The 9,769-nt window shown below is 45.7% G+C and overlaps 1 long non-coding RNA gene across 1 annotated transcript in view; it reads left to right on the top strand.

The window, feature by feature from the left end:
* The first annotated feature begins 45 nt into the window (after positions 1-45).
* Positions 46-9,769, top strand: part of LOC102023550 — a 74,234-nt gene continuing 64,510 nt past the window's right edge. Inside the window, exon 1 of the long non-coding RNA XR_001236053.1 lies at positions 46-132. This is a non-coding gene — a long non-coding RNA (uncharacterized LOC102023550). The remainder of the gene's footprint in view (positions 133-9,769) is intronic.

Below are 9,769 nucleotides of genomic sequence, written 5' to 3'. Positions count from 1 at the left end.
CGGGCCCTGGCGCCCCGGCCGGCCGCGCGAGGGCCGGGGCCGATTCCTGGTTCTCTCCGGGGGCCGGACCCACTCCCGAAGCCGCTCCTTGGCGCCCTAAAACGAGTAGCCCCAACGTGAGAGAAACAAAAGGTATTTGCTGACGTGGGCGTTGGACAGAAACGCCCGAGGGCTGGGGACACAATTAAAGGGGCAACGCACAGATTTCAGGCACCAACCAGCAGCTTCGCCCACTCCCCCTGCCCTTGCCCACACCCCGCTGCACCCTCCGGAGGCGCGCCGCGCCCGGATTCCCTCGCACGGGGCTGCGGAGCATTATTTTAGTCAGGAGCTGAAATTTTAAAATGTATTTTACGTTGGGAAAGGCGCCTCCGGAGGGCAGAAGGGCTGGATTTCTAGGATGTGGGGAATTTGGTTTAGGAAAGAGGGAGGGACTTAGGCGTGCCCGCAATTACTGTGTAAGTGCATGTGACATTATTGTACTTAAGTTGAACGACGTCAAATAGAAGCCGCTTCCACAGAATTTTCCCCTTGATTGAAGCAGTTATTTTAGTCGGGGATAACCGTGAATAAGCCTCTGCGGTCACAGGCATTTCATTCGCAGAGCAAAACCCAGATAGAATGAGATAAGAGAACGTAACTTTTAGTTAGTGTAAAATTAGTAAAAGCAGATTGTGTGTTTCCAAATACAAAAATTCATTGTACATCAAAGCTTCTCGACTGAGATAATGTGTCTCTGATAGAATAGACATCGGATTATATATTTGTTAAAGTAGTAAATCACTGAGTTCTCGTTGTGGTATTCCAAATTCCATAAACTAGTTTCCTAGCACCTTATGCTGGAATCCGGTACTGAAAAGTGCCATATTTTAATAAAACTGGAAAAAAAGAGACATTTTCAAAACGTACGTTTAATTTTTTAGTGATTCCTCTCCTGTGTCTTTTTTTGGGGGGTAGGGCAAGTACCGGGATCTTGTGTCTTAATTAAGACATGTTAGACAAACGTTGTCACCTTGGTTTCATCAATAATTAGCGGTACACTTTGAGGACCGTACTTTGTGCGGATAGAAGCTAGGCTCAAGTCTCTCTAAGATCACTTCTTTATTATTCCAGAAGTGGTTCGGGCACACTTTGAATAGGTGAGAGGAAAGTATTTGAAAACCACCAGGCATCAGCTGCTGTGCAAGCGCGCTCATTGAACGTTCCCCTGGAAAGACCGCACAAGCCAGGAGTGGTGGTGCATGCTTCTAATCCCAGTTCTCTGAGAAGCTGAGGCAGGAGGACGGCACGTTCAAGCCCAGCAGGGGCAGTTTATCAGACCCTGTCTTAAAGTTTTAAAAAATTGTAAAAGCCTTCGGATGTCGCTCATTGCAAAGACTTTTGGTTCAATCCCCCCCCCCCATTTCAAACAAACAAAACGCTGAAAGTCATTATAGCAAAAGTTTTGTTTTTGAAAGAAGGGTCTTACTGTGTTGTTCAGACTTCCTTCTAGTTCCTGGGCTCAAGTGATCCCCACATCAGCCTCGAGAGTAGCTGGGCCTATAGGCTGTACCACTATGCCAGGGACAAGGCTTTTCATTTCGGGGTTAGTGAACTAAAATGTGCAGGAGAGTTCTACAAATGTGTTCTCAAGAGAGCTCATCAAGCTGGTAAGAAACTATTTGTCGAGACGAAGCATGGGTGAGAGTTTTCCCTGTCACTTTCATTCTCCTAGCTTGAAAAGTTTGTGGTTCTCAAAGCCGGTGCTCCATAATAACCTCCTGTTCTCTTAAACTCTGTCTTTTTGGTTCACATTCTTTTTGTTGTTGTTTGGTTGGTTTTTGAGACAGGGGTCTTGATATGTAGTTCAGGCTGGCCTTGACCTCACTGTGTAGCTCAGCCTGGCCTTGAACTTGCAGCAATCCTGCTGCTTCAGTCTCTCAAGTGCAGGGATAACAGTCATGCGCCATCACACCCGGCCTCAGTTGAAATTCTTAAGGGAGAGAATCCACGCCATTTTGTTTTTTTTTTTTTTTTTTTTTTTGAGACAGGGTGCCACTATGCAGTTCAGGTAGTTCAGGCTGGCCTTGAACTTGCAGCAATCCTCCTGCCTCAGCCTCCCGAGTGCTGGGATTACAGGCGTGCGCCACCGCGCGTGGCTTCCATTCCATTTTTAACAGCAACTTCTTCAGACCTATTATGGTTAGAATGTTTGCTGTAGGCTCTTGGAGTAGGATGGTAAGCAAAACATGCATCTGGCCTCTGTCTTCACAGGACTCTAGTTGGGGAGATAGATCAAATAGATGTATAATTCAAAACTGGGATAAACCTGAAGGAAATGTACATAGTACTGTGAGAGAGTACAGACTTTTTTTAAAAATGAGACAGGGTCTCACTATATAGTTCAGGCTGGCCTTGAACACACTATGTGTAGCCCAGGTTAGCCTGGAACTCGTGGCACTTGTCCTGCCTCAGCCTCCCAAGTGCTGGGATGATAAGCATGTGCCACCAGTGCCTGATTTAGTCAGCATACCTGATTGGAAATCTGGAGTGGGAATTAATAGGCAAAGATGTGAACAGTCAGGAGTTTTCCAGCTAGAAGGAGCAAAAGATACTAAGGTGCTTGGTTGGAAAGAGCATAGCAATAAAGGATGATGAGGCTGTAATGTAGAGTGAGGGGACGTAAGCAGGGATCAGACCATCTTGGGTTTGTGAGCTATGCTGAGAACCACTAATATACTTTATTTTATTTTTTATTTTTTATTTTTTGGTTTTGGTTTTTCTCCGGTACCGGGAACCGAACTCACGACCTTGCACTTGCCAGGCAGTCTAATATATTTTAAACCGAGTGTGGTGTGTGTGACATGATGAGGTAAACACTCTGAGAAGATGATGCATGGAGCATAAATTAGAGGGAGGGCAAGGTAGATTACAGTGGTCCAGCTAAAAGATGATGGAACCTTCACAGTCTGGGTGTGGTGGCAAACATCTGTAATCCCAGCACTCCGGAGACTAAAGCAGGAGGATTGGGAGTCCCTGGCCAGGCTGCTGTGCTACATGGTGAGACTTAGGAGGCTGGGTGGAGGGAGTAGGTTGAACTAGAGTGGAAGAAACAGATATGGGGAAAAGTGAGATTAGAAGAAGTGGAGGGAGAAATATTAGTGATAACACCTTGACTATGGGGATGAAGAAGGGAGAGTCAAAGATGGCTTCCTTTGGCTTGTAGAACTGGATGGATCGTGGTTCTATTCACTGAGAAAAAAAAAGACAGGATCAGATATCTTTTATTTCTTTTGTCTTTCTTTCTGTGCCATTGTTCCTCTGCCACAAGTATGCAAAGGATCTGATCAAAAAAAAAAAAAAAAGGATCTGATCAGCCCATACCCATAGAGTAGGAGGGCAACAAAGCTAATAAATCCAGGGGCTGGGGATATAGCTCAGTGGCACAGCGCCTGCCTGGCAAGCACAAGGTTGTGAGTTTGATTCCCGGTACCAGACCTGCCTCTGCAAAACAGATAATAAATCCAGCTTTGTCATGTTAAGAATGAGGTGCCTTGGGGATACAGACTCGACATCTTCATTGTTTTTGTATGCATGTCATCTGAAAGTCATTATGTTGGAGAATTCCTTACCTTATGAATAATTGGAGTGAAATAGAGTCTGCCTTCTGCAATGGAATGTAAAAATGCTGGTGATTTATTTTCCCAGAATCCCTTGCAGCTAGGCTAGTGGCCATGGTCTACACTCTTTGACAGTTAGATGCACTGAGTTGAGACAGGGTCTCACTATGATGTTCAGGCTGGACTCAAATTCACAGCAGTCCTCCTGCCTCAACCTCCAGTGTGCTGGGATAACAGCCACGCACCACCATACCTGGCAACATGAACCAACTTTAAAGAGGAAGCTATGACACCAAGACACAGGAACCTCAGAGAATCTTTTCTGGCAGCAGTGACAGCTGCATCAAGAGAATCTCTCCAGGTGCCACAGTGCCAGTGCTTCTAGGGGCAGCATCCACTGGCTGGCTGTGGTGCTTTGGCATTAGCTACCATGTCACTTTGCTGAGAACAATGTTGTTGTCCTCACCAGCTGTGGTGTAGCTTTGGTTATTGTTTCTGGCTGCTTAGACTAACTTCAGTCCCTGTGCTCTGCCCGTCCTGTGATCCTGTGGATTTTTAATATATTTCTGTTCAAATCTGCCAAAGCCAGTCTGTGCAACTAAGAACCCTCCCAAGTACAAATGGTAAGAAGGTGGCTGGCCATACCACCAGATAGAATTGTTTGAGATAAATATTTGTCACCAATGTTATATCAGTTGGAATTAAAACCAAGGAAATGGCTAGAGAGAGGTTGTAACATGAGATGAGATGGCTTGGGGCCAAGCTTTGAGCAACTGCATCATTTAGTGACTGATAAGAGGAAGGTGAAATTACAAATGAGACTAAAATGTGACTAGAGAGGACGGAAGAGACCTGGGATTATATACCATAAAAGCTAGAGAAGAGAGTCACTCAAGAAGGAAGGAGTGAGCCTTAATGTTAAATACTGCTAGGATGACAAATCTAAGAGGTGTCTATTTGATTTAACAACTTCACCACCACTGACTTTATTTATTTATTTTTTTGGTACTGGGAATTGAACTCAGGACATTATGCTTACCAGGCAGGCACTTGTACCACTGAGCTATATCCCTGGCCCAACATAATTAACTTTGTTTATTTATATTTTTTTTGGTACTGGGAATTGAACTCAGGACCTTGTGCTTGACAGGCAGGTGCTTGTGCCACTGAGCTATGTCCCCGGCCACCTCATTGACTTTAGAGAACACTTTCAAGTTTGAAAGATGGAAGGGTGGTCTGAGAATACAGGGGAGAAAAAACTCTGTTTCTCCTATACTTTCACTTAACAATCAGCACAGAAGATTTCAATGACCCAGTGTGTGGGGAGCTTTTCCCACACATTAAGCAACCAATCAAGCTGGGTGTCCTCTAGTTCAGTTCTACAGACTGATGGCTCAGTCCCAAGACTGCCCCCAGCTTTGGATGCCAACCACAAGCCTTGTGTGTCTTACTTATGCTTTGGACCTTCTGGCCATATGTCAGGGCTCCCACAAACCCCTCCTTTTTTTTTTTTTTTTTTTTCTTTTTTGTCTTTTGAGGCAGGGTCTCGCTATGCAGTTCAGGCTGGCCTTGAGCTCACTTTGTAGCCCAGGCCAGCCTCGAACTCGCAACGATCCTCCTGCCTCAGCCTCCCCAGTGCTGGGATTACAGGTGTGCGCCACCACGCCGGGTTCCCCTTCCTTATATTTGATCAGTTGGCTAGCAGGGCTCACAGGACTCAGGGAGCCATTTACTTATTAAATTCATTCGTTATAGGGGATGTTAGGAAGGATGCCAGTGAGCACCAGATGAAGAGGTGGCCAGGGATGGGGTGGGAAGGCACAGAGCTTCCGTACCCTCTGTACCACCATCTATGTTTGACTGGCTATCTGGACCTCTTGTCTATTGGATCCTTTTATTTTTTATTTTTGGGGGTACTGAGGATTGAACCCAGGACCTCTCCACTGAGCTACCTCCCCTACCCACTTTTATTCATTTATTTTTATAAAGAAAGGATCTTGCTAGGTCACTACTTGCCCAGGCTGGGCTCCAATTTGTGATCCTCTTGTCTCAGCCTCCCCAAGTGCTGGAATTATAGGCAAAGCCCACCACACCCAATCCTGTGGGGGTTTTATGGAGACTTTGTTAAATAGGCACGACTGAGTAAGTCACAGGCCAATACAACCTTCAGTCCTGCTCCCGTTCCTGAAGGTTAGGGTATGGGGCTAAAAGTCCCAGTCCTCTCATCCTACCATCGGCCTTCTCCCCCCACACCCCGCCAGTACTGTGGATCTAACTCACGACCTTCCGCTTGCCAGGCAGTTGCTTATGCCACTGAGCTATATCCCCAGCCCCTACCATCGTCCTTCTATGACCAGCTGTCTTCTTGAAGCTTCCTAGAGGCTGCCAGCCATTAGTGACCTCATCATGATGCAGAAATGTACTTGTCACTTTGAAGATTCCTAGGGCAAGTCCAGATTAGAGGAAGAAGTGGGGAATAAAAAATAGAGATGATGAGCCAGGCTGGTAGCACTGGTCTTTAATCCCAGCACTCTGTTGGGCTAAGGCAGGAGGATCACAAGTCCGAGGCCAGCCTCTGCTACAGAGCGAGACCCTGTCTCAAAAAACAGAGAAAAAGAGAGATGAGATGAAATGAGAGACTGATGACAATAGACAACTCTACTGAGAGATTTGGTTGTAAAGGGGATATTCCCATTACTTTACTGTGTAATAAATCAACTTAGTAGTGTGAAATAAGACCTACTTTCACTAGGCCTGTGGCACATGCTTGTAATCCCAGTACTCTTGGAGGCTGAGGCAGGAGGATCACAAGTTTGAGGCCAGCCTGGGCAACTTAGCAACTGAGTGAGACCCATCTCAAAATAATTTTTTGTTAGTAAAAAGTGCCAGAGGGGCTGAGGATATAGTTCAGTGGAAGAACACTTGCCTACCATGTGAGAGGCCCTGAGTTCAAGTTCCAACACCACCAAAATAAAATAAATTAAATGTAGGCTGGGGCTATAGCTCAGTGTAAAGGTCCTGGGTTCAATCCTCAGTCACACACACACACACACACACACACACACACACAATCAAATCAAACAGCAACCAGAAGAATTGAAATGGTACTTCAAAGTACTGTTCAATTAGACAACAGGTTTTCTACTTTAAGGCTATGATTTATGGATACTCTCAACCAAACAATAGGTTTTTAGTTTTTTGGTTTTTTGTGGTACTGGGAATCGAACTCAGGACCTTGTACTTGCCAGGCAGGCACTGTGCCACTGAGCTATCTCCCTGGCACCAATAGATTTTCTAAGAAGCTTTAGGGCCCTGTCCCTCTGCAAGAAGCCCAAGTAGAGAAGGGCTTATCTTGAAGATTTTTAAGAGCATCCTCCTCCCCCATACTGGGGATTGAACCCAGGGCATTTGTGCTGAGCTACATCTCCAGCCTAGCTCTTTATTTTTTGTTCTGAGACAGAATCTCTCTAAGTCATTAAGGTGCTCAGGCTGGGCTCAAACATGCCATCATCATCTTGCCTCAGCCTCCTGGGGAAGGGTAGCTTTCTGTAATACAGTGAACCCGAAGAAATGCACAAGAAGAGAGATACTGTATATGTAAGAGTGTTCAGAGGAACACGGCCAGCTTGGGCTGAATGGGTCAGAACCAGTACTAAATGGAAAGATGTCTTCTGACTCCTAGAATGTGTACTGGTTGGATATAATCTGTAAAAACTATACAACTGTAAACGTGAGCTGCCTTTTATGCAAAGGAAGATTGACTCAGAGGGCAGAACTAACAGCACCAAAGGCAAATTCAAAACCCATGGATAAACCAGGCATGATGGTGAATGCCTGTAATCCCAGGACTCAGGATGCTGAGGCAGGAGGATTGTCAGAAATTCAAGGCCAGCCTGGCCTCATAGCCTGAACTGGCTTTGTGTCCTAATCAAGGAATTTACATTTGCGAGCTGGATTTTAAAATTGCTATGGACCAGTGACTCATTTGTGGCTGTTATGTATCCCTCCCCTTTTTAGCGCTACTGTGTATCTGTGGTGGATTGACGACTGGTGGTCAGCTTGTAGCATCCAGCTGAACTGAACCAGTGTGGACACTCACCCGGGGAATGTTGGCAACAAAATAAAAAGGAGAATTGAAGAAAGAGAGAAACTGTTAGGGAAGCTGTAGGGAGCTGTTGGTTCTTCTGGTGCTGTTGGTTCTTCTGGAGAAGCTTGTCATGCTGGCTTTCCGGATGAACTTGGCTATTCGCATTGTTGAAGGAGTTCGGGACCTTTTTGTCATTGAGAATGGCTACTGTTCACTCTGCGGGAGCTCTGGTCCTTACTTTGAGCATCGTTTCCTGGCTCCAGTGCAGATCCCTCAGCCTGCTAGCACAGATACTTCATCCCATTGGCACACACTTTCTAGCTTCCACCACTGACCTTTGGGCCTTCCCAGTGCAGATCCATGAAACAGGCCTGCGTGAGATATTGTCATGGGCTCTTGGCCTCCAGTTGGACCCATGGGCAGCATTGTTATGGGCTCTAGATCTTCAGCTGAAACCATGCAGGGCATTGTTGTGGAATCTAGGCCCTCAGCTGGATTCTTTAGGTCTTTAGTGTGTGGACAGATTTCCTATACTCCTTTGTACTAAACTCTGTGGGCAACTATTATAAAATAATCTTCTAAATTATGTGTCCTGTTTTAAATTGTTCCCCTTGCAAACCCCTGACTCCAATAGTATCTTAATTAACTTTCTTGTTGCTGAGATACTTGACACCCAGAGTTAACGGAGGAAAGTTTATTTGGCTCACAGTTTGCAGAAGTGTCAGTCCATGGTCAGCTGTTCCAAGGCAGGGCTGCATGGCAGAGGCGCATCACAGAGGAGAAACAGCTCATGACAGGCAGAAGGCAGCAAAGCAGTGACGGAGTGAAGAAGCAGCAGCCGGCCTGCCACCTTTCTGCCCTTTTACATCTATCCAGGTTACCCTTTGGGTGGTATCACCCGCATCCAGGGTGGGTCTTCCCATTATCCACACCCAGAACTATGCCATTGCCAAACCAATCAGTGGACTAATTTAGAATCCTACACCCTTAATTCCAGCATCATACATTCATAATCCCAGCACCATACATTTAACCCCAGGATCATACACCCTAGGTCCTGCCACCTCTGAAAAGCCCCACCTGTGACCACATGAGACTTTGTGGGGACATCTAGACATAAGCCATAACACTGAAGGTTGAACCCAGGGCCTCACACTAAGCTGCATCTCCAACCTGGTATATTTTTTATTTCAAAACAGGTTCTTAGTAAGTTGCTCAGGCTGGCCTCAAAATTTTATTCATCCTGCCTCAGCCTCCCGAGTAGGATTACAGGCATGTACCACTGCACTGGCTATTTGCCCCTACTTTGGACAGGAATGTCTACAGTGGTTGTCCTATCTGCTTACCCATTGCTTTTTTTTTTTTTTTTTAAAGACAGGGTCTCACTACATAGTTTCAGGCTGGCCTTGAACTCACTATGTAGTTCAGGCTACCCTCAAATTGACAGTCCTCCTGCCTCAGCCTCCCAAATGCTAGGCTTACAGGCATGTGCCTCTATGCCCAGCCTATCATTGCACTTTGGATAAATATGACACAGGTAACTTGTCTCTTTGCAGGTCTTCTGATCATGAAGAACTGTACTTAAGGGGCTTTATTTAAGGAACTACACCTTTAAGAGTCATTTTAAAATGTGCATTCGAGTGGTCAGAGACAGATGCTAGGGAATTTATGCCTATCCCTGATATACGTATAGAAGATTAATGGACACATAGAGAGGGTATATGTTTCCTGAGTTGGGGGATGATGTACCGGTCATTCGCTGATGAATTTGAATTAGAGTTGGCTAAGAGTGACAGAAAACCAGAAGTAACAAGGACTTAAGTAAGATGGAAATTTTTGGATTTCATGTAAAAATCTAGAGGTAGATGTTCCAGTACTGAGATTGAAGCTCTGCTTAACAAAGCCCTCAGGGACCTGGGGAGCACGCAGTGAACTGCTATCAACTCTCCTCCCTGTCATGTTAATGCATGGCCCTCCTGCTCCTATTCTTTTTTTTTTTTTTTTTTGGTACCTGGAATCGAAATTGGGACCTGGCGTTTGCCAGGCAGGCGCTTGTGCTGCTGAGCTATATCCCCAGCCCTTT

This window comes from Chinchilla lanigera, unplaced genomic scaffold (genome assembly GCF_000276665.1).
Source record: "Chinchilla lanigera isolate Chin_1 unplaced genomic scaffold, ChiLan1.0 scaffold00051, whole genome shotgun sequence".
Classification (NCBI taxonomy): domain Eukaryota; kingdom Metazoa; phylum Chordata; class Mammalia; order Rodentia; family Chinchillidae; genus Chinchilla; species Chinchilla lanigera.
This window is presented reverse-complemented; position numbering and strand designations above follow the sequence as displayed.